Source organism: Mustela lutreola, chromosome 9 (assembly GCF_030435805.1).
Source record: "Mustela lutreola isolate mMusLut2 chromosome 9, mMusLut2.pri, whole genome shotgun sequence".
Classification (NCBI taxonomy): Eukaryota; Metazoa; Chordata; class Mammalia; order Carnivora; family Mustelidae; genus Mustela; species Mustela lutreola.
Genome location: NC_081298.1, coordinates 8,056,619 through 8,080,502, shown reverse-complemented (window position 1 = coordinate 8,080,502; position 23,884 = coordinate 8,056,619). Strand labels below are relative to the sequence as shown.

Here is a 23,884-nt window from a genome sequence, read left to right as displayed (position 1 = left end):
GTGCCACCCCCAGTGAGCTGTGGGACAGCAGCCCAGGTGCTTCACACCCCGAAGCCTCAGTTTCTTCATCTGTAAATGGGAGTTATCGTAGTACCTAACTCAGCATAGTGCTCGAAACACTCCTTTATTGTGTCTCTTAAAATTTGCAAAAATAGGTCTAACACATGCCACTTAGGTGCTTTCCACAAATTAAGTCAAGTACTGATCATATAGCAATAGGAAACAACTATTGTTTTGTTCCCACTTTATAGATAACGAACCTTTACCCTGAAGCGTAGAGGGCACCCTAACCCTAACCCAGCGAGGAGGTGCAAAACCAGACAGAGACCAGGGCGGCTAACTCGCTCAACTCTGCTGCTCTCCTGCCATCCTGCTTCCTCAATATTACTCAGAATTTGAAAATCTTCCCTCCAGAACAGAAGAAGTCTCATTTTTCTCCATCTCCAGGATCCTCTTGACTTGGAATAATCAGGAATCTTAGGGCTTTCCTCCAAGGGCATTGCCAAGGTCAGTTGTTGTCACCTGTTGAAAACAGGCTATTCTGGAAATCCAAAGAAATATCCACCATTGAAAGACGCAGCAAGAGTTTGGAGATGGCTGTACTCTGTGATTTGCGGCCGTGTCTTTAATAACCTAATCCTGGAATGACATCGTGGCACTGCTGTGTACTCCGTAGATCACACAGAACAGTCCCCGGAAGACCGGAGGGGATCTCACAGGGATGTGGAGATCATGAGCTCGGGGTCCATCTCAGAGGCTGGTTGGCACACTAACATACATTGTAGAAAACCTTTAAAAAGTTTTTATTTTATTTATTTTTTATTTTTTTTTAAGATTTTATTTATTTATTTGTCAGAGAGAGAGCGAGCACAGGCAGAGTGGCAGGCAGAGTCAGAGGGAGAGGCAGGCTCCCTGCGGGGCAAGGAGCCCGATGTGGGACTCGATCCCAGGACGCTGGGATCATGACCTGAGCCGAAGGCAGCTGCTTAACCAACTGAGCCACCCAGGTGTCCCTAAAAAGTTTTTATTTTAATTCCATTTAGTTAAAATACAGTATTACAGTAACCTTTTGTTTTAATTGGAGAATAATTGACACAATATTGTGTTAGTTTCTGGTGTATAACAGTGATTCAATACTCACATACATTATGAAATAATTACTCCAATAAGTCTAGTTACCATTTGTCACCATACAACTTGTTACAATCTTATGGACTATATTCCTTATGCTGTGTATTATATCCCCCACGTCTTACTTATTTTATACCTGAAAGATTGTATCTCTTAATCCCCCACCCACTCCCCTCTGGCAACGATCAGTTTGTTCTCTGTATCTATGAGTCTGTTTCTGTTTTGTTTGTTTATTTCTTTGTTGTGCCTTTTTATTTATTTTTGTATTTATTTATTATTTATTTTTTTTAAAGATTTTATTTATTTGACAGACAGATCACAAGTAGGCAGAGAGGCAGGCAGAGAGAGAGGAGGAAGCAGGCTCCCCACAGAGCAGAAAGCCCAATGCGGGGCTCGATCCCAGGACGCTGGGATCATGACCTGAGCCGAAGGCAGAGGCTTTAACCCACTGAGCCACCCAGGCGCCCCTGTTGTGCCTTTTTAGATTCCACATAGAAGTGAAATCATATGGCACTTACCTTTGTTTAGACTTATTTGCTTAGCATAATAGCCTCTAGTTACATCTAGGTTGGCACAAATGACAAGATCTCATTCTTTTTTAAGGCTGACTAATATTCCATTGTATATATATGTCTATACACCACGTCTTTTTTTTTTTTCCAAAGAGTTTGTTTATTTCTTTGACAGACAGAGATCACAGTAGGCAGAGAGAGGCAGGCAGAGAGTGGAGAGAGGGAGCAGGCTCCCTGCTGAGCAGAGAGACCGATGTGGGGCTCGATCCCAGGACCCTGAGATCATGACCTGAGCTGAAGGCAGAGGCTTAACCCACTGAGCCACCCAGACGCCCTTACACCACATCTTCTTTATCTATTCATTTATTGATGGACACTTGGGTGGTGCTCATATCTTGACTGTAATAATACTATAATGATTGTACGGATGCAAATGGCTTTTCAAATCAGTGTTTTCATTGTAGAAAGGGTTATTATTATTTTTTAAAAGATTTTATTTATTAGGATTCCTGGGTGGCTCAGTTGGTTAGGTGTCTGCCTTCGGCTCAGGTCATGATCTCAGGGTCCTGGGATCAAGCCCTGCATCGGGCTCCCTGCTCGGCGGGAAGCCTGCTTCTCCCTTTCCCACTCCCCCTGCTTGTGTTTCCTCTCTTACTGTGTCTCTCTCTGTCAAATAAATAAATAAAAATCTTAAAAAAAAAAAGATTAAAAAAAAGTTTTTATTTTTTTGTCAGAGAGAGAGAGACAGAGCACAAGCATGGGGAGTGTCATGCAGAGGGAGAGGGAGAAGCAAGCTCCCTGCCGAGCGGGGTGCTGGATGTAGGACTCCATCCCAGGACTCTGGCATCATGACCTGAGCTGAAGGGAGAAGCATAACCGACTGAGCCACCCAGGCGTCCTGAAAACTTAAAAAAAAATTTTTTTTTTAATTTATCCATTTGAGGGCTCCTGGGTGGCTCAGTGGGTTAAGCCACTGCCTTCGGCTCAGGTCATGATCTCAGGGTCCTGGGATGGAGTCCTGCATCAGGCTCTCTGCTCAGCAGGGAGCCTGCTTCCTCCTCTCTCTCTCTCTGCCTGCCTCTCTGCCTACTTGTGATCTCTCTCTGTCAAATAAAAAAAAAAAAAAACTTAAAAAAATAATTTATCCATTTGAGAGCGAGCAGGAGCTGGTGGGGGCAGCAGGGGCCTAGGGAGAGGGAGAGGACCAAGCAGACGCCGTGCTGAGCTGGGAGCCCAACCTGGGACTTGATCCCAGGGCCCTGAGATCATGACTGGAGCTAAAATCAGATGCTGAACTGACTGAGCCATTCAGGTGCCCCTTATTGTAGAAAACTTTTAGAAGAATATAGACATTGACTAGAAAGTCTGTTCTTATGAAAGATTCAGCCTCACATTGTAGATGATTAGTTCACTTGGAAAGAACTAATGCTCTTGGGAAATATTACAAACTCCTTTCATGTAAAAGATAAGAAACAGAACATATGAGGTCAGTCTCTATTTGAATTTCGATTTTAAAAAGTGAATTAGCTAGAAACCTCAAGTTTCGTGAACAGATATCAGATATGTGGTTCTAGAGTTTCGTATGTGTAATATAAGAACATGGTAAATGAATAAATATTAGTATACCCAAATCCTTTAAAAGTACATGTTTGGGGGCACCTGGGTGGCTCAGTTGGTTAAGCATCTGCCTTGGGCTCAGGTCATGATCCCAGGGTCCTGAGAGCAAGCCCCACCACACAGGCTCCCTGCTCAGTGGGGAGCTTGCTTCTTCTTCTTCCTCTGCCCCCTCCCCCTCTTTGTGCTCCATCTCAAAGAAATAAATAAAATCTTAAAAAAAAAAAGAGAGAGAAAAGTGCATTTTGGTCAACCTTTGAGATTCTTTTAGTGTGTCCAGAGTTAGAGATTTAGTGCCCCTGCTGATAGGATGACATAATTTTTTTTTTACACTTAATTTTTTATAAAGCAGTATTTGCTACAAGGCCTAACATGCTCTTGGCTCCTATGTGGTGATGTGATGTAATCTCACCCACCCACCACTCTCTAGCTGTAGTAGGAGACTTTCTGATTCTCAAACACAGGCCTTTTCCTACCTCAGGACCTTTGCACCTGCCGTCCTTCTGCCTGGAAACTAGTCCTGCAGAGAACCCGTCAGTGCTGGGGCCTCCTTGAATTTCTATACACTTGTAAGGGAGCTGTCTTCTAGCCCCTTCTTGTTCATTACCTGCCTTTGTTCTCCGTAGCACTCACCACAATCTGATTTATCTTTATCTTTAAATTGTTTCTTGTCCATCTGCCCTGAAAAACAATCTCCTTGTGAAACATGGTTCTCCATCCATCATGTCTCAGTATCTTGCATACAGTAGGTGCTAAATAAATATTCTCTGAATTTGTCTCCATCTCTGAATTTACAAATAGGTGACCAACATTTGGTGGCAATCACCTTTGATTTATAGGCAGCTGAATTTTGCTTATTTCCGGTTGCCAAGGGTTGCTTCTCTTTGGGATGACAAGGCCAGAGCATTTGTTGTCCTGTGCACCGGGAGTGTGAAGCTGGAATGTCAGGTGACACCAGAGAATGAGTCAGTCATGGCAGCTCCTTAAACACAGAAACATATTAAACATTCTGGGAATCAGTAGCTGCCTCCTAGAGAATTCTGTCCTTAACCATGACAAGTTGGGGTTTACAGTCAAAGTCCACTTAGCAAATGTTTATTCTACGACGTGCTTTTCTTTTGTTTCCTGTAAGTATAGCTTCGTGCCCTGCCAGGATTTGAGGTCACAGAAACACGAGGAGGCGATTAACATATCAATGGAGGGATCTCTTTGGAATCTAGAATTTGGAATAATATTTGCATCTCAAGCTCAGAAGCCGCCCAGGCAAGCCTGCTTATTGATTGCCTTTAATTTCCCCTTAAAACAGTGTCTGTTTCTGAATAAAAGATTAATACAGGAGGGCTCCGTTTGTCGCGTGATTTATACTCAACTGCTGCCTCCTTTCCATTCAGAAGCCAGTTGCGTACATGTCCCCACCCCTGAGACGTCTGCATTCAGTTCCTCAAGAAAAATAGCTTCTGGTCACCAAAGCCTGCAGCTTAATTGAATTTGTCTTTGTCCACTTAATCTTCACGCTCACAAAAAGTAGGGTGGGTGGGATTTATCCAGAAAAAACCATACCTGAAAAACACAACCGATCGCTAGGAGACCAGGCGGAAGAAAGAGATAGAAAATGCACTTTAAATAAAAAATGAAACTCAGGGATGTCATTTAGAATGTCTGTGCTACACTTCTCTTTGCTTTAGGCATTACCAGATACTCTGGTATCATCCCAGTATAAACACAGCGACGTAGGAAGTAAACCACTGTGCTGGCTTACAGCAGAGCTACCATTTCTGTCTTGGCTGCGATTTCTATTGGGGAAGAAAAAAAATATGAAAGAAAAGTGGAGATTTCTGTTTTGTATGAAGTTCCAAAACCTCTTTCTGTAAATGAACGGATGTTAATAATAATAAACATCACTAAGAGCAAATAATTATCAAACCATTTTTTTTTAAACCATTGGACTAAATGCTCTCTACTCTTTATCTCATTTAGTATTGGTTCCAACCCTGTAAGGTGGTCCTATTAATATTCCCATACAGACAAAGCTTGGAGAAATTCAGGAAGCTGCCCATCTGCAGAGTGGCAGAGCCAGATTTTGAAGCTGGGTGCGTTTGATTCAAAAATCTAAGACTACAATCCCATTGGGAGAAGGGCATGTGGACAGGTGTGCCTCCCAGTCCATTTATTTCCTCAAAATGGTAGACGGAGGAAAGATGAGCTTTCCAGGTAGGCAGCCAGTTAGGACCAGGTGTCTTGAGCTTTGAATCCTAGGTCTGTCTCCTGCTAACTTAGACTTAACCACTAGGCAACACCATGTCCCATGGCCAAGTAGGACTGCTGGAGGCAGTTTCTTCTAATGTGTTGGCTTTGGTCATGCTACATGGTCACTTTCAGGGTGGGTGGCATTTGATGCCACAGAGATGTGTGGAGCAGAGAGGAAGGTAGGTCAATGAGAATCAACATGACAGTGACTTGGAACAGAACACCTTCTGACCCCAGCTGACAAGAATTACATCCCAGGGACTGATATAAAAGGAATGACAGTCCCATGCTGTCACTCACTGAGAAGTTCACTATTTTGTTCTTATTTTAGATAAACCTGATGATACCTAAGGTTGGAGCCGAGTGTGTGAGAGGTGGCCTTTGCTTCCTAAGTCGCCCTCTTCGATGGGGAACATGGAGAATAGTTTGTGATCTAGTGATCACAGAGGAGTTTGAATCAAGTCTCTGGTAGAAAGAATGAGATTGTATTTGGGAAGGTAAAAAGTGACTGTGCCTGCTTTCTGGTTTGGGATCATGATTTCTACGTCCCTAAGGTTGTGCCTCTCCATACTTCCCATTCGCCTTTCCAATGATTGCTTCATTGACTCAGCCAACCAAACATACAAAACCCCAAAAAGTAAAACAAGAGACATTGGTGAAGCATCGATATGTGTCCCCTGTGTTAACAGGTACTGGGCCTAAGATAGTAAGGGAGACAAAGTTGTTACAGATAATTCTGCAAATAACAGTTTAACTACCATTTTGATACTTGGTATCAAAAGAAATGTATCCGGAATGCAATGAGACTATTCACAGCTGCTCCTAAACTATCGAATGTCTTGTCCACCTGTGATTCCTTTTCTACTCACTTTCCCACAGCATGTTGGCTAAATTTTCCAGACTCACAGTTCAGCCATAGGGTTTCAGATCCTGTGTTACACTCAGTGGCTGTGTGATCTTGGAAAAGTTACGGAACCCTTCCGAGCCTTAGATTCCTGAGCAGTAGAAGGAAAATAACAGAAGTACAGTGTGATTTTTTTTTTTAAGATTTTATTTATTTATTTGACCGACAGAGATCACAAGTAGGCAGAGAGGCAGGCAGGGAGAGAGGGGGAGAAAGCAGGCTCCCTGCTGTTCAGAGAGCTGGATTCGGGGCTTGATCCCAGGACCCTGGAATCATGACCTGAGCTGAAGGCAGAGGTTAAACCCACTGAGCCACCCAGGCGCCCCACCACAGTGTTATCATCATAACCAAATGAGATGATTGAAGTAAAGCACTCAGCTTTGCAGGCACACCGAAGGTCTTCGGGTAAGCCTTGTTGTTATTAGTCTCTGAACGCCATAAGCATGTTCTTTTGTCCTCCATGCTGAAAGGCACCGATCCTTTGCTCAAGATGTGACGAGGAGGGTGATTTGGAGAGTGACTTACAAGGGTCCGAAGCCTAGAGGCTGCTCAAAAGCTGTGTGTCCTTGGGCAAGTCAGATGGCCTCTCTGGGCTCCATTGCCTTCATTGATAAGGGAAAGTCATAAATCTACTCAAGAATTAGAGTTAATGCACATAAAACATTTAGCTCGGTAAATGGCAACTGCTCTTATTAGTATTACTGATTATTACTGTTAGACACTGTACAAAGCATAATAATGCCTAATTATGCTTTTTAATCCCACCATTTTGGTGGTGCTTATCCAACAGTTTACAAAATGAGATTCTGAAAGTCTTTCTCCATGGAGTGAATTGTCTTTCTCTCCAGTGTTTTTCCTGAGAGCTCTTAATTTGGTGAGTAAATTTACAAGAGGGGTGGTAGATAAGGGATTTTTGTCCTTAAAACACTTCTTTAATCTCTACAGTTGCCATGGAATTTGTGTCATTTTTGCTTGGGCGATCAGATTACGTTTCATAAACAATATCCCCTGTGTTTAAAAATCTTTAAACAGCCACTTGTAAGCAGCTTGACGCGGACTACAGTTAATGCCTTGTTTGACTTGGATCTTCCTTTGTCCGTGGGGCTGACGGTCAACTGTTTATGCCAGCCTCAGATGCCTAACTAGACACCCATGTTTTCCAGAAGATTCTTATTTGAAATAGTTCCTTCATTTTCGGTGCATCAACTGTCTCTTGCAGCTTTCCAGAAATGGGTGTTCTTGCTGCCTTTTTTAGATTTCTTATTTTTCCCAGAGCTCAGCCTCAGTGTTCTTTACCCCAAACTTTCCAAGTCAAAATTGCCAGCTCATTCTGACCCTTGGCCACCCTGGGGCAACCGGGGGGAGCTGGGTCACTTAGGTTGCACTTGTCAGTTTAGTTTTAACTACGTTTTAATTTTTAGATTGAAGGATTAAAACGCCTTTTGTTTCTTAGAGTTCCTGACTATAGGCGGTTCCCATATGTGATTCACTTGACCAGTGCTATCCAGTTCATTCTATTCTCCTCTCCACAGTGTTCTGGCAGGTTCTATCTCCAAAAGCGTATCCCAGACCCTTCCACTAGGGTCCCCACCAGCTTCCCAGCCCCGCTATCCTCTCATCTTGAAGCCCATCTAGCTGCTTTGGGTCTTGTTCACCCACTGTTCACAGGCCAACCCTAATGACTTAAAAACACGCAGCTGGTCATGCCAGCTCCATGGTTAAAACCTTTCCACGGGGGGCCCCTGGGTGACTCAGTTGGTTAAGTGTCTGCCTTCGGCTCAGGTCATGATCCCGGGGTCCTGGGATGGAGCCCCACATCGGGCTCCCTGCTCAGTGAGGAGTCTGCTTCCCCCTCTCTCTCTGCCCATCCCGGCTCCCCCACCCCGTACTCATGTTCTCTCTCACTCGGTCTCTTTCTCTAATAAATAAATAAATAAATAAAACTTTTAAAACAAACAGCCTTTCCATGGATCCTCATTGAATTTCAGGCAAAAATAAAAATTTCTGGGGCACCCAGGTAGCTCAGTGTGTTAAGCCTCTGCCTTTGGCTCAGGTCATGATCTCAGGGTTCTGGGATCGAGCCCCGCATCGGGCTCTCTGCTCAGCGGGGAGCCTTCTTCCCCCCCCGCCCCTCCCTGCCTGCCTCTCTGCCTACTTGTGATCTCTCTCTCTGTCAAATAAATACATAAAAATCTTAAAAAAAAAAATTAAAATTTCTCTACAGGAGGTCTGGCCCTGGTTCCTCCCAGCACATTGACTTCCTCCACCCGCGTTCACTCTCTGAGCTGCGCTCCCCTTCTTTCTCTTTCTTGAACAAGCCACGCTTGTCCTGGCCTCAGGGCCTTTGCGCTTGCTTTCCTTTGAGGCTCAAGAGCCCTTCTCCCAGGCCGAGTTTGCCTGGCTCCTTGGTAACTGTTAGTGCTCAGGAAAACTGTTTTGTCCTTGGAGAGACTTCCCGGCACCCCTTGACCCAGCTCAAACAGCTGCCTGGGTCATTGTGTCCCGGAGCACTGAGCCACATCTGGCATTGTCTTTTATTTGTATATTCTAACTGTGTTCTCTCTTTTTCCTTCTAGAACAGGGCGGAGTGAGCGCTCTCAGCCTCAGCACTACTGACATTGCGTCCAGGCCAAGTTTTTGGTGTAGAGACCCTCCGGTGCCTTGTCTTGGGTGTTCCGCGGTGTCCCTGCCCAGCACCGCGAGATGCCGGTTGCATTTCCCCCGTCCCCCCTAACTGGTGACAGCTTAGAACATCTCCAGACATTGCCAAACGTCTCCGGGGTGGAGGCGGGGAGCAAAACTGGTCCCTGTTGAGAAGCGCTGGTCTAGAAACTAAAGTCTGAAACAAAACACCAAACAGTGCCTGGCATCTACACCGGGGATCAACTGCTTACCAGTTGTAGGAATGAGTGATCAGCCCCGTGTAGACGGTGCTGTCATCCCCACGGTTCAGAGCTCCCCAGGCCCTGGAACTGACGGCACCTGCTGGGCAACGCCTCCAGCAGGTGCTAGATCTGGACGCCACCCAAGGCCATCTGAGGTCTAAGTTCAAGCTCTTCACTTTGGGCCACGTGAATATGCAGCCAGTGCAATGAGAATGATTTCTAGGGCTTTCCTCATTGGACACCTGTATGTGCTGCCATCCACGGTTCCAACTCGCACCACATTCCAGGCAGGACGGACCAGCCTAAACACACTATATAGCTAATTTCAATTACTCTTTGCCTAGTGCGGAGAAATAAAAATAGTATTTTTACGTCTAGTAACTACACCCTCTTAGAGAGAATTGTTATTATTGCACACCTCTTGTGAGCACTTTAAAAAATTCAAGCTTTTGAATAGTTAACACATTCATATGGTTTGAAAAGAAAACAGCGTGAAAAGGTCATCATCGGTCATCACGGTGTCCATGGATCCCTTTCGATGAGTTTCCTGGGTGTCTTTTCAGAATTGTCTTGTTTTGTTCTTTTTAAAAAAATATTTTATTTTATTATTATTATTTTTTTAAGATTTTGTTTATTTGAGAGAGAGAGAAAGCACACAAGTTGGGGGAGGGGTGGTGGGAGAGGGAGAAGTACCCCACCCCCAGCAAGGAGTGAGACACAGGGCTTGACCCCAGGACCCCAAGATCATGACCTGAGCTGAAGGTAGATGCTTAACCGACTGAGCCACCCAGGTGCCCCGATTTTATTTTATTTTTTAAAATAATCCCTCCACCCAACATGGGGCTCACCACCCCGAGGTCAAGACTGGCACGCTCCACTGATGGGACCAGCCAGGTGCCCTGGAGTTGTTCTGGACGTAACCCACACAAACATGCTCCTGTTCGCTCTTCTGTCCTTTTCTGGAGACGAACTCCGCACGCCGTCTCTCTTCCCCGACGTCTTTCTTCTTTCACTTAGCTTTCCCCGGTATCTTTCTGCAGTAGTGCCAACGGAACTTCTCCCGTCTTTTTTTTAATAGCCAAAGAATATCCCGCCTAGGATTACACTCAGGTTTATTTAACACGTTCTCTGTGGCTGGGCATTTGGGTTGTTTCTTTCTTGTCTGTTATCCACAGCGCTGACACGCACAGCCTGTGTCCATTCTCTTCCTGAACCCATCAGAGAGAGAGAAACCCTCATTTCATACAGAAGGGCTGGGGTCAAAAGGACAATGTTCTTGACAGATACCCTGATGGCTTCTCTGAGTAGAAGAGTGCAGCCGTCCAGGCCCGGCATCGTGGAATTTCGAGGTGGGTCGAAGTCTCATGAACCTGGAGAGCGAGATACAGAGGTCCAGGATGGGGGGAGAGAGCTGAGGTGGTGGGAGGCAGGTTCACGACGACCAGAGATATCTAGTGAGTGAACTCAGGGGCAGAGATGGGGGGGGGTCCTCAGGAACAACCTCCGCTTCCTCTAGATACTTGATGAATTTGGGCTTCATTCCACTGTCTTGGCGGGGGGGTGGGAGACGGATATCTAGAGTGCCTGCAGGGTTGGAGAAATTGGGAGCACCCGGTGGTACGGATGACATGAATGAGGTAGGTTCTATTTGTAGTCCCATTTCCCAGATGAGAAAGGTCAAGTCCAGAAAAGTTGGGCGGACCCCACAGTTGCGTAGCTACCAAACAGTGGAGCTCAGCTGGGTGCTGAGAGCTGTACGGTGTTACCTCCTGTTCTCTTTAAGCGCTCTGCCGTGTCTTATCTGTTAAAGCCTGTTGGGCAACAAACAAACACATTTTATGTTCGCATTAAAAACAATAATAAACCCAGTACAAGATATCCAAGCTACTGTTATTTGCACCCGTGTCTTCCTCTGTTATTAGAACCAGCGCATTTTTACTGTTGATATTTTCTGTTTCTAAAGGTTAAAGCGTCCCACCACACAGTTTGCCTGGAAACTGTTTACACTGAGAAACAGAAGGTTAAGCAGGCCACCAGCTGGTGTGGTAGGCTTTCCTGCCAAGGGCCCAGTGAGTAGTGCAAGGCTGTGCACGTCCTGTTAGCAAGAGGAGGCATCTCTGGCCACAGTGGGCTTCTCCAGACCAGCATTCAGGACCTGCTTTGCTCTCCTCCGCTTGCTCGAGCTTCTCTTCGGGCTCTCGTTGATTTCTTCCACCTGCTCTTCAAAATTGCAGGTGACTCTTCCCCCGGTTACCCTGGTGTTTACAGCCCCTTCACCCCACGGCGGGACAGCCGTCATGCTGGAATCAGTCTGCTCCACTCTGCTTCCTGGGCCATTTCCTTGCATGTGCTTGCATGCTAATCTCCAGTGGAACACTTTGTCTCTCTCTCTCTTTTTTTTCAATGCATGGGCCTCAGGACTCAGGCTCAGTACAGCACTTAGGTGTGCATGACGGAATGGTAAAACGCTCTGGCCAGAGGGAAAGAACACAACCACCAGGAAGCTGAGATCGTATGAGAGGCTCGGAGCATGAGAAATAGGAGGTGTGTGTGTTGCTATGAATTTATTTGGGCATTTGTGACAAATGGTATTAAAACAAGTAGCCCCATGAGGAATTACTGCTGTATTCCTCATGCTGCAGCATTACACAAATTAGTGACTTAAAAAAAAAAAGTTTATTTTTTTATTTATTTGTCAGAATGAGAGAGAGAGAGAACACAAGCTGGCAGAGACAGAGAGAGAAGCAGGCTCTCCGCTGAGCACGGAGCCCAATGTAGGACTCGATCCCAGGACCCTGGGGTCATGATCCAAACCAAAGGCAGCTGCTCAACCGACCGAGCCATAGGCTTCCCCAGATTAGTGAATCTTGATGTATTTTGAAAGTTGTCAGTCTTGCTGGCTCTGGCCATGATCTACACTAGGCAGTAACTCCAGGTCCTTCAGTGAGATAATTTTATTTTTTAAGATTTTATTTATTTATTTGACAGAGATCACAAGAAGGCAGAGAGAGAGAGCGAGAGTGAGCAGGCTCCCCGCTGAGCAGAGAGCCCGATGTGGGGCTCGATCCCAGGACCCTGAGATCATGACCTGAGCCGAAGGCAGAGGCTTAACTCACTGAGCCACCCAGGCACCCCTCAGTGAGATAAATTAACCTATCAAATCAGAAAGCAAGATGGTTGAGAATGGGCTGGCAATCTGTGAACCACGGGCTGAAAACCATCTATGTCCAGTATTGCAACTTAAAAGGCATGTTTGAGCTGCATATTGGAGCAGGATTTTGCCATTCGGGTGGCGGAGGCAGAGCCTTCTAAGATGGGCTGGCGAACTACAGTTTGAGGGCCAAATCAGGCATACTGCTGGTTTTTGTAAATAAAGTTTTATTTGAATGCAGTCATGCTCGTTTGTTAATGGATTGTCTACAGTTGCTTTTGCTCTATAAAGGCAGAGACTGTATGGTCCCCAAAGCCTAAAATATTTACTGTCTGGCCCTTTACAGAAAAAAAAATATCCTGCCTACTCCTGGTGCTGGGATTAAACACTTGGGCTATGAATCAACAGCCTGCATTCAAATCTCAGCTCTAGTACTTTTTTTCTGGGTAACCTTGGTTACATACCTATAAAACGGGAATATGAATATTTCTGGGCTGCTGGGTTATTATGAGTCATCTTAATGAAAACCTTCCAGAGGTCTTCCCATATGCTTGATGCCCTAGATTATTTATAATCGTGCTAGATCTTTTCTGTTGTTATAAAAATTAAACATCCAAAATATTTGAGGAATTTGGGCAGCCTCCCTTCCTGTTCCAGGAATAAAAGATCCTGGACTATTTGCAGCATTTTTTTCAGTATATTTGATGTGGATTAATGGAGTTGTGGCAGTTTAGGAAGGGTCCACTCGTGTGTCTTTGCTGCATGTGGGATATCATTTTGGTTAGAGACTAAAAAATTCAGGTATACAGGTAAACTCTCTAGGAGACAAAAAATTGGGATGATAGCATCACGCTTCACTATGGTCTCTATAGAGTCAGATCAAGGATTAGAGGAATTAATAAGAGAATATTTTCCAGGGATTGATGTGGATTCTGGCATCAATTATTTAAGTCTGGGAATGGGGAGACTTGGCCAGACAGCGGTTCCTGGGAAGTAGATCTGGGGCTTCTAGCTGGCCACAAGCTCAATTTGAGCCAGATGTATACAGCTGCCAAGGACACCATCTTAGCTTGCATTTACAGAGCCAGTGTATGCATCGTGGATTCAAGGAAGGTAAAGCAAGAAAACCATTTTAAATGAGCTCGACAGGCACGTCCGGAGCAGGAAGGTAAGTTATGGAGACAAATCAAACATTTGAATGGAGGTGTTGCCAAAGTTTGTAGGCTGAGGGGGAGTAGGGGGTAGTCAGGTTGTTGAGTCATCTGGGAACTGTCAGAATGAGGAATGCCTGCAAGTTCTAGATGGTTTCCAGGAAAAGAGATGACCACAAGGGAAGAGACAGCTTTTCCAAAGCTCTAAGGCCGTCTTACTATCTCGTGTGTGTGTGTGTGTGTGTGTGTGTGTGTGTGTTTCCAAGCCTTAGGGAAATCAATGTGAGGTACTCATTTTTGAGTGTATCATCTCGGCTCACAGTTTCCCCACCCCTCCCCCGTGCCCCTCACTCCACAGTTGCCAGGGAGGCGGCTTCCCGGAAGCCATATTTGTTCCTCACCACTGGCCTTCCTGTTGACAGCTGATGGGCCGAGGGATGGATGGCTGCTGGAGGCCAGGACAATCCGATTGTCTCCCTGGGGAATGTGAGATCTGCCCTGAGGCACAGTCAGTCTGCCTTTCCAGAGAACTCGATCTGTGATGTGGAAATCTGGGGCCCGTGAGCAGCCGTTTGCTCTCATGACAATGGAGTAGCGAAGAAAATCAACCGACAGAAAAGAATGAGGCAGAGATGCCGAGAAGCAGAGGTCTTGCCTGGATGGCCGAATTTTTTTCGGCCTCCCATTTCATGGTTTCAGTTCTTCTAAAGCCTGACTGCCTTCCTGGACATGGGCTCATGGGTTATCTTTATATCCTGGTGATAATTCCCCCTTTTTGCTTATGCTAGGTCAACCGGGTTTCTGCATTTGTAATTAAAAGTGTTTTGTTTTTTGTTTTTTTTTAATACATTTTTTAAAAAAGATTTTTATTTATTTATTTGACAGAGAGAGAGAGAGAGAGAGAGAGAGAGTGTCAGTGAGCACACAAGCAGGGGGAGCTACAGCCAGGGGGAGAGAGAGAAGCAGACTCCCCGCTGAGCAGGGTGCCGGATGCGGGGCTCCATCCCAGGATCCTGGGATCATGACCTGAGCTGAAGGCAGACGCTCCACCGACTGAGCCACCCAGGCGCCCCTATAAATAAAAGTATCTTAAGTCTTTCAGAGGGCAGCAGAGAGTAGCTCAGTGTATGGGCGACATAATGGTAGATCTTGTCCAACCGCTGAAAGAGTAGCCTTGGGAAGGGAACAATATGTCTGTTTCTGGGATCATTCAGATGGAAGCTGAACGACCCTATAACTGGGAGTCACTTGAAGCTGAACTGGGTTGGACTTGGGTTTCAGAAGGATTTGGCATTGACTCTGGGCCCTGCACTTTCTAGCTGCGGGACAGGAGGGCAACGTTCTTCCCCTTTACCGCGCCTCCTTCTGGACGATGGGGAGAACAGGCTTATCTTCGAGAACGGGGACGATGTGTCAGTTTCCGATTGCTGCTGTAAGAACCTGCCCCCAAATTAGCAGCTTAAAACAGAACGGATTTATTCTTTTATGGTTCTGGAGGTCAGAAGTCCAACATGGGCTTTCCTGGGTGAAGGCCAAGGTGTTGGCAGGGCGGTGTCCCTCTGGAGGCTCTGGAGGAAAACCCAAACCCACTTCCTTGGCTTTTCCTGCGTCTAGAGGCCATGTGCATTCCTTGACTTGTGGCCCCTCTCTCCGCCTGCAGAGCGCCCCTCTTCAACCCCTCTTCTGTCTCACGCCTGCTCTGACACTGACCTCCCGCCTCCCCCTTTCACTGACAAGGACCCCATGATTACCCTGGACCTGCCTGGATCATCAAAGGTAATCTCTCCCTGGAACTCCCTGGAACCCAGTCTCGTCAGCAGCATCACGTTGGCTGCACCAGGTACCCCATTCGCAGGTTCCAGGGATTAGGATGTGACCATCTTTAGGGAGCCACTTTCCAACTTCCTCCACCTAACAGCACAAAAAGCTAACCTTTATTGAAAGCTGTCTGTGCCTCAGGTCCAGGGCTACGCACTTTCAGGCAAGTGACCCTGTTGACGGGTCCCCACAGCTCCAAAAGATAGACTCAGAAAGGTAAAATCATCCGCCCTGAGGCAGGCAGCTAGGAAGCAGTGATGCCAAAAACCCGGCAGGACTCATCGTCTCCCTCCAGAGCCCTCTCTCCCACCCACCGGTGAGGAATGGCAAACCCACGGGTCTTACTGCAGCCGTGCAGAGTCTGTGGTAAGCCAGAGAGGACTGGGGCGATCTTACAGGGATGGGGGCTCCGTAGACCCAGCCCATAGGCACGGGTTTTCCAACAGATGGCATACGTTGGGATTATTCATGTGAAATGCCCCCATTTTGAAATGCTGGAAACCAATTCAAATATTTATTTATTTGTTTATTTATTAAGATTTAATTTATTTATTTGACAGAGAGTGAGAGATCACAAATAGGCAACTGGAGAGGGTCCGCGGGACTCGATCCCAGGACCCTGAGATTATGACCTGAGCTGAAGGCAGAGGCTTTACCCCACTGAGCCACTCAGGTGCCCCCAATTCAAATATTTAAAAAAAAAAACCCTTTATGCAACCACATAATATAGCCTGATGGGTTCATCTCACTTTACACTACCAATTTAAACTATGATACTATACTCTTCTTCTTAACATTTGAAGATACGGGACTCATCCTAATGGCAAACGGTTATTTGGGATTTATTATATACTTGGCATGATGCTACCTGCTTTACTGTCCTATCTTATTCACTAGTATGTTCTTGGTTAAGAATTGAACTCCCTAGCTGGGAAATTATTTTTATTTTTTTATAGGATTTTTCTTGGCGAGTGTAAGACTCCTATGAGTAAAGAGTAGAGGCTCGGTTGATCTTGGTATCCAAACCTGGCTCCGGCATTTAAGTCACTGTGTGATGGTGGGCTGGTGAATGCAGCTGTCCAAGGCTACCTCTTCGTCTCTAGAGTTTGTTCATAGTTTTCTGGTAAGGTTTCTGTGATGCCATGATCATAACTAGAAGCGCTTTCCACAGCACCATACAAATATTACTTACCATTCATAGATAATTCGCCCAACGAGCATAATCAGCAGGTCAACCCAGAGACTGTGGCCTCTCTTGTAAATAAAAGCTTGAGATTGGATGCCAATTTTCAGCCGGAAAGAGTCTCACATTGGGTCTCGGGGCTGTAGAGGAGCCTGACTTCACCGTTCCAACTGCCTCAGAGCCAAGATGGACACTTGCTGACTGGGAGCAGCTATGGTTCTACCTCGGAGTCATGGGCATTACCTTCTTGAGTTCCTAAGTCATTGTCAAGATCTGCTTTCTACGCTGGAGGCAAATCCAAAATGGCAGCGAAGGCTGGGTCTCAGGGCTTCGCGGTGCTACTGTAGATCCGTCGCTAGTCAGATGGGCTTAGGACTCCTTTGAGACTCCATTTCTCATCTGGCAAATGGGGCACATTGGATGAGTTCAGGCAATCGACAATCTATTCTGTTACTTTTAAAAAATGGGCTAAGTAGACAGGGTAATTCCTTACCAATGTATCTTAGGACTTTTTGTATTTTCTTTTAGATTTTATTTATTTATTTGACAGAGAGTGAGAGAGAGAGAGAGAGAGAGAGAACACAAGCAGGGGGAACAGCAGGCAGAGGGAGAGGAAGAAGTAGGCTCCCAGAAGAGCAGGAAGCCTGACTCGGGGCTTGATCCCAAGACCCCGAGATCATGACCTAAGCTGAAAGCAGATGCTTAATGGCTGAGCCACCCAGGTGCCCCTTTCTGTATTTTCTTAAGTGGTTTCTGTTTTGGGGAATAGAATGGTGGTTATCAGGGGCTGGCGGGAGGCAGCAGTGACAGGACAGGAGAGATGCTCTCTGAGGATACAAACCTGCAACTACTAGAGAAATGAATCCTGGAGGTCTATTGCACAGCGCAGTGATTACAGACAACAACACTGTTATAAACACCAAACTTCCTAGGAGGCTAGGTCTTCATTATTCCCACCACAAAGGAGCCATGGTAATTTTGGGGGGTAATGGAGGTGTTAGCTAACGCTACAATGGCAATCATGCATGCAATGTATACATTTATCAAGTCAAAATGTTGCACACTGTAAAGTTATACAAGGTTCTATGGCAGATACATTTCCATTTTAAAAAAGGTTTGTGTTTTTTAAAAGATTTTATTTATTTATTTGAGAGAGATCGAGAGCACGACCAGGGGCAGGGGCAGAGGGACAAGAAGACTCCCCAGTGAGCAGGAAGCCCGACACCACACGGGGCTCGATCTCAGGACCCTGAGGTTATGAGCCGAAGTCAGATGCTTAACCGACTGATCCTCCCTGGCGCCCTCCAAAAACAGTTTCTGATTCGAAGGTATCTGGACGCCAGAAAAAAATACGAACAAAACTTTCATAATATTTGTATTTTAAGAATTAAAAGTTTAAGCCTAAGAGTTAAAACAGGTGAAAATGAAGTTTCCCTTCCTCTCTTGGTCACGGTCTCCTTGTTCCCATCTTCAGAGGAGACCACGGTTACTGGTTCCTAGTCTGTTCTTCCAGAGATGTTCTAGGCCAATGGTTCCAAACCAGCAGACGATGTTGACTCTGGGGGGCAATTTTGACTCTGGGGGCGTTTGGCGGAATCTGGAGACATTTCTGTTTGTCACAGCTGAGGGAGGGGTGCCCCTGGCCTCTGGTGGGTAGAAGCCAGAGATCTTACAACAGCGCAGGACTGCTCCCCGTAGCAGAGAATTGTCTGGCCGCAAACACCACCAGTGCTGAGATTCAGGATTCTTGCTGTATGTGTATTAGCAAATACAAGCGACACACACAGACACCTGCACACACATGCCCTTGCCATGTACAAACTGTGGATAAGACCATACACTTGACTTTGTCTTGTCTTTGTCTCTTTGCTCTGGAGAAGTACCTGCACATACAGATCCTTACAAACTACAGAATATCCTGCTGGATAGATGGGTCATTCATTTCCTCAGTCCCCTATTGAGACACATTTTCATTGTTTCCAGCTTCCGCAAATGAACAATATTGCTATAGTAATGTAGAGACTTACTGAATCGTTTTCTTATATGCCTGGAACTAATATAACACTGTATGTTAATTATGCTTCAATAAAAAATTGCTGTGATTATTCCTTTTTTCAAAAAAAAGATTTTATTTATTTATTTGAGAGAGAGAGAGAGATGGAGCAGGGGGCAGGGGAATGGGCAGAGTCAGAGGGAGAAGTCTCACCACTGAGCAAGGAGCCCAATGACTTGGGGCTCAATCCCAGAACCCTGAGATCATAACCCAAGTTGACAGCAGACGCTGAACAGACTGAGCCACCCAGGTGTCCCTCTGATTATTCTTGTTCACAAATGCTCATATACTCATGTATACTTGTCTGATAATTCCTCCAACTGATATAACCGGGTCAAATAGCACGTGGCTTTAAAATGCTGCTAGGATGGGGCACCTGGGTGGCTCAGTGGGTTAAAGCTTCTGCCTTCGGCTCAGGTCATGAACCCAGGGTCCTGGGATCGAGCCCCTCATAGGGCTCTCTGCTCCGCGGGGAGCCTGCTTCCTCCTCTCTCTGCCTGCCTCTCTGCCTATTTGTGATCTCTGTCTGTCATATAAATAAAATCTTTAAAAAAATAAAAAAATTTAAAAAAATGTTTCTAGGTGTTACCAAAGGTCCTCCCAAAACACTAATTTACATTCTCACCTACAAGGAGAGACTGCAGCTTGCTGACACCTTTCCCAACAGAATATGGTCCTTCTGTCCTTTAGCTGATCTAAATTCAAGTAATTACATACACTTTGGAAAATATATCTTATTTTTAAGTGAGCTCTACATTCAATGTGGGGCTCGAACTCACAACCCAGAGCTTAGGAGTCGCACGCTCTTCCAACAGAGCCGGCCGGGCACCCCGGTAATTACATACTTTGAACCGAGTGTAATTTCCAACCATTCATTTTTCAACAAATATTTGTTCTTTGTGTCAGACACTGGGGCGGGGTCAGGAAGGGGAGAATAAATCCTGGGGTCACCCTACTCTCAGTGTACAAGTGACAAGCCAAGACACAGTTTATAGCACAGGACAATCAATTCTGTGAATTAGGCTGGCACAGAAAGACACTGCCAGCCTTTTGTTTCCCTGTGGGCCCTGGGTGTGTCCAAGCTCCTAATTTGTCAAAAAAAAAAAGGGGGGGGCCTGGAAAATAGATTTTTATGCGACAGCTCCTCATTTTGAAATGCTGGCAAGAAATTCAAATAATTTAAAACCATTGTGAGGGTCAAAGAAATCAGATCTGAAGGATGGGTCCAGCCGAAGCGCGGACAGCGTTCACCTCTCGCGTTCTATGCTGTTGCTGCTTCTCAAGGAGTCGAATGAATGCCAAACCTCCCGCCGCAGACAAGGGGGCTGTGCGATATGTTTGCAAGCAGCCTTGTTTTATAGGGAGAAATCTTCAGACGTGGAATTGCTCAGGAAAATAAAATAAAAGATTTCAAGGCATTTGGTACACACGGCCAAGCTGGTTCCCAGAAAATGATGCTAATTTACATTTCTCCCCTCAGTAACAAGAGCGTTTTCTCCTCTGTACTCTTGCCAGCACTGGGTATTAACAATGAGGACTTTCTTCTGCCAGTTTTATGGTTAAAAATATTCTCATTGTTAGATTACTTTATTATTTATGATATTCTCTGTTGAAATGAAAATACTGACGTTACCAGGGGCTGGCAAATATGTTGAACTGAAACACTCATACGCCATTGGTAGGAACGTAAAATGGAAAATAGTTTGTCAGTTTCTTAAAACGTCGAACATACACCCAATCTATGATCCAGCCAGTCCACGCTTAGAGAAGAGAAAGTATCCGTCGATAAGGAGGCTTGTGTATAAATGTTTATAGTGACTATAATTGCAGTAGCCCCAAACTGAAAATAACCCACATGTCCATCAACAGGTGAATGGGTTAGGCAACTATGGTCGAGCCACACAATGGCATCCTGCCCGGCAAGAAAAAGGAATGACCAGATGGTACATGTGATAATAAGGATGAATCTCAAAATTGTTACGCTGAAAGGTGCCAGACCAAAAAAAAAAAAAAAAGGTATATATCGTTTGATTCCACCTATATAAAATTCTAGAACGTAAACACTAATCTGCAGTGACAGAAAGCAGATTTGGTTGTCTGATGATAGGGGGTCGGGAGGAGAGGAAGGGGAAGGATTATAAAAAAAACTTTAGGGGATGAATGATATGCTCACTAAATTAATTGGGGGTGATGGTTTCACAGGTATATACATAGGACAGAAAATAGCAAGTTATACCTTTTCAATAAGCACAGTGTATTGCAAGTCAAGTATATACCACTAAGCCTTTTTAAAAAATCCCACCGATATTACAACAGAGGCTCCTGGCTGGCTCAGTCAGTAGATCATGTGATGCTCGGTCTCAGAGCTGTGAGTTGAAGCCCCATACTGGGCACAGAGTTTATGTTAAAAAAAAAAAATTACAACATTCTTGTTCTTACTTGAATTACTACTATCGATGCTGTTGGTTACTAAGCAGGAATACCGAGTATGGTCAGGCTGGCTGTGAACAACCCCATTCTAGGGGAGCAGCCCACGTAGACTAGAGTGCCAGCACCGCCTCCCCCACCTGGAGGCCCGTGATGGATGTAGCTGCATTCCTTGACTGGCCGCCTCTACTTCTCTGTATGGGTGTTGCCTTTAAAAAAAATCACCTATGAGTTCTCTTTACATATTAAGGCTATTAAATGAGTGTCTGTCAGACGAGTTGCAAAGATGTTCTCCAGCTTCACAATTTGGAGCTGAGTTTTGATGCTGGCAAGCCAGTGACATTTACTTCTTATCTGATAAATGATTTCTTGGCAAAGGCTGCCCGGTGAATTCCTTCGTTGGCACCTATGATCACTGCTTCAGCACTTGTTGTTTTAGAAACAGGTTTGTCCAGCAACTTGTGTTTGTCATCTTCCTGGTGATTTCTTTGATCGAGGTGCTGTTGGCGTTCAGGTCAGATGCATGAGATTTTGATGGACGTTTGGAGCGACTCACCAAAAAATCGCCTCTTCATAAAATCATGGCTGGGAGTGCCTCTCCTTTTTTTTTTTTTTTTTTTTTTTTTTTTAAGATTTTGTTTATTTATTTGCAAAAGAGAGAGAGGGAGCAAGAGTGCACAAACAGGGGGGAGCAGGAGGCAGAGGGAGAGGCAGGCTCCCCGCTGAGCAAGGAGCCCCACATGGGACTCGATCTGAGAACTGTGGGATCATGACCTGAGCTGAAGGTAGATGCTTAACTGACTGAGCCACCCAGCTGTCCCATTCCTTTCCTTTTTTCTCCTTCTTCTCTTCCTTTTATTTCAGTTACGGAGGTGGCCAGCATTTACTGAGGGCTCACCCCCCCTCCCCCATGCCTGTCCCTGCCCTGGGACTCAGAGCTTAGGAGTCTCCCACATTGAATCCTTGTAGCCCTGGGAGTTAGATACAGTTGGCTCCATTTTTTCAGATAAGAGAACGAACTTTCCGAAGAAGAAACAAAATCTGATCCAGGATCACAGAGGGAGTAGGTGAAGAAATGGAGTTTTGACTCCTATTGGTCAGACTTCAAAACTCAAACCGCCTCCCGCTCATCACTCTGGGTTTCAGTGAGTTGCCTACGAGCTTGTCTTTGTTTGTCTTCAAAAAGGTAAAAAGACGTGAAAAGAAGGTCAAGAGGTAAAGAGGTAAAGACTCACTTCGTCCCTTAACTCTGGTTACAAACCCGAGATTTTGTGCACAGTGGGCCGTGAGATCTGCGGGACTGAGCGGGAAACATAACGGTTGGTGTGGGCTGGGGTGAGGGGGCGGGGAGAGGAGGTGCTTCTCAAACGTGTTCACTTCGGTTCCACCCACCAACATATAATGGATCAAAAAGTGATAGGACAATAGGCTCATTTTGTCACACGCTCCTTTAACAGTCAGATCATACATGATAACGAGAGAGCGGAGTTTCTCAACATCAGCACTGTTGACCTTCTGGCAGCTCAGAGGCTGCCGGGGCTGGGGTGGGGGGCTGGCTGTCCTCTGCCTCGTAAGAGGTTCAGCAGCATTCCTGGTCTCTACCCACTGGACAGCCCTGTTGTGACAACCGGCTATGTCTGCAGACATTGCCAAATCTCCCACCCCTCCCCAGTTAAGAACCACTAGTCTATGATTAATAAAAGCTTACCAATGACTTCCAGAGCTCCAAAGAAATATCTTTAGATTACAAGGCCAGTAAAAACATGCTGGGACATTTATTCCTCTCTCTTATTTTCCCACTAGCAGAGCTTCCTAGTGGAAGCTTAATGTTTGGGGAGCACACTTAGAAGTCTCGGGAAATGTTTACTTAAACATTATTACTTATTACTTATTTACTTAGACATTATTACTTATTATTATTACTTATCCCCGATTAAAAGAAAACATTTTTATCATCCTTCCCTCATTGCAAGTGATACTTACTGAACTCAGAACATTTGCCCATCTCAGTGCTAAGTCCCTCAATGCCTGTGATCTCATTTGAATACTCACAGCTTTTTACAATGGGCATAGACATCACCCCCATTTGCTTGAGGAGGACACAGAGATCCAAGAAGGTTACGTAACTTCTCCAGGGTCACTCAGAAAGACCCCAGTTGGTGTTACCCTGGCGTTCCTTCTCCATACTGATTTCCAAAATTAATGTCCCTTCAAAGCAGGGCATTAAAACATCTAAAAACAAAAGGAAGAAAATAAAATCATGGCTAATATTACCATTTAGCAACTACCAGTGTTGACATTTTGTTATGAATTATGCAGTCTTTTTTAAAAACATGGGTACTCTAGAAAAGACGAGACATGCTTTTCTCTTGACAGTTGGGAAAACTTTTCCATTATGATGTTTGTTATTGTTCATTAGCATGTGAAAGGACTAGATCACATTTTAGTGGGGGAACTTTTTGCTTTAGATTGATTTATTTATTTCAGAGAGAGAGAGAGAGAGAGAGATGAGCGGAGGGGCAGAGAGCGGGAGAGAGAATCTTGAGCAGGTTCTGCACTGAGCACAGAGCCCGATATGGGGCTTGATATCACGACCCTGAGGTCATCACCCTGAGGTCATGACTGGAACTGAAACCAAGAGACAGATGCTTACCTGACTGTGCCACCAGGTGCCCTTCTGGTGGAGGACTTTTAAACAGTCTCCCATTGTTAGAATTTCTGGATGTGTTTTTTTCTCCCTCCCCCTCTCTCCCCTCCCCACTCCTTGCTTCCTTCCCGCTCCCCTCTTCCTTCCTCTTCTGTGTTATT

The 23,884-nt window shown here is 45.4% G+C and overlaps 1 long non-coding RNA gene across 2 annotated transcripts; it reads left to right on the top strand.

Moving 5' to 3' along the window:
* Window positions 1-13,172: 13,172 nt before the first annotated feature.
* Window positions 13,173-20,941, top strand: LOC131808167 (uncharacterized). Of its 2 annotated transcripts, none has more exons than XR_009344703.1 (3): window positions 13,173-13,612; window positions 15,256-15,371; window positions 20,519-20,941. It is a non-coding gene; the product is annotated as an uncharacterized LOC131808167 (long non-coding RNA). The 2 variants fall into 2 exon arrangements; XR_009344704.1 differs by lacking the exon at window positions 20,519-20,941 and adding an exon at window positions 16,370-18,975.
* Window positions 20,942-23,884: the final 2,943 nt, after the last annotated feature.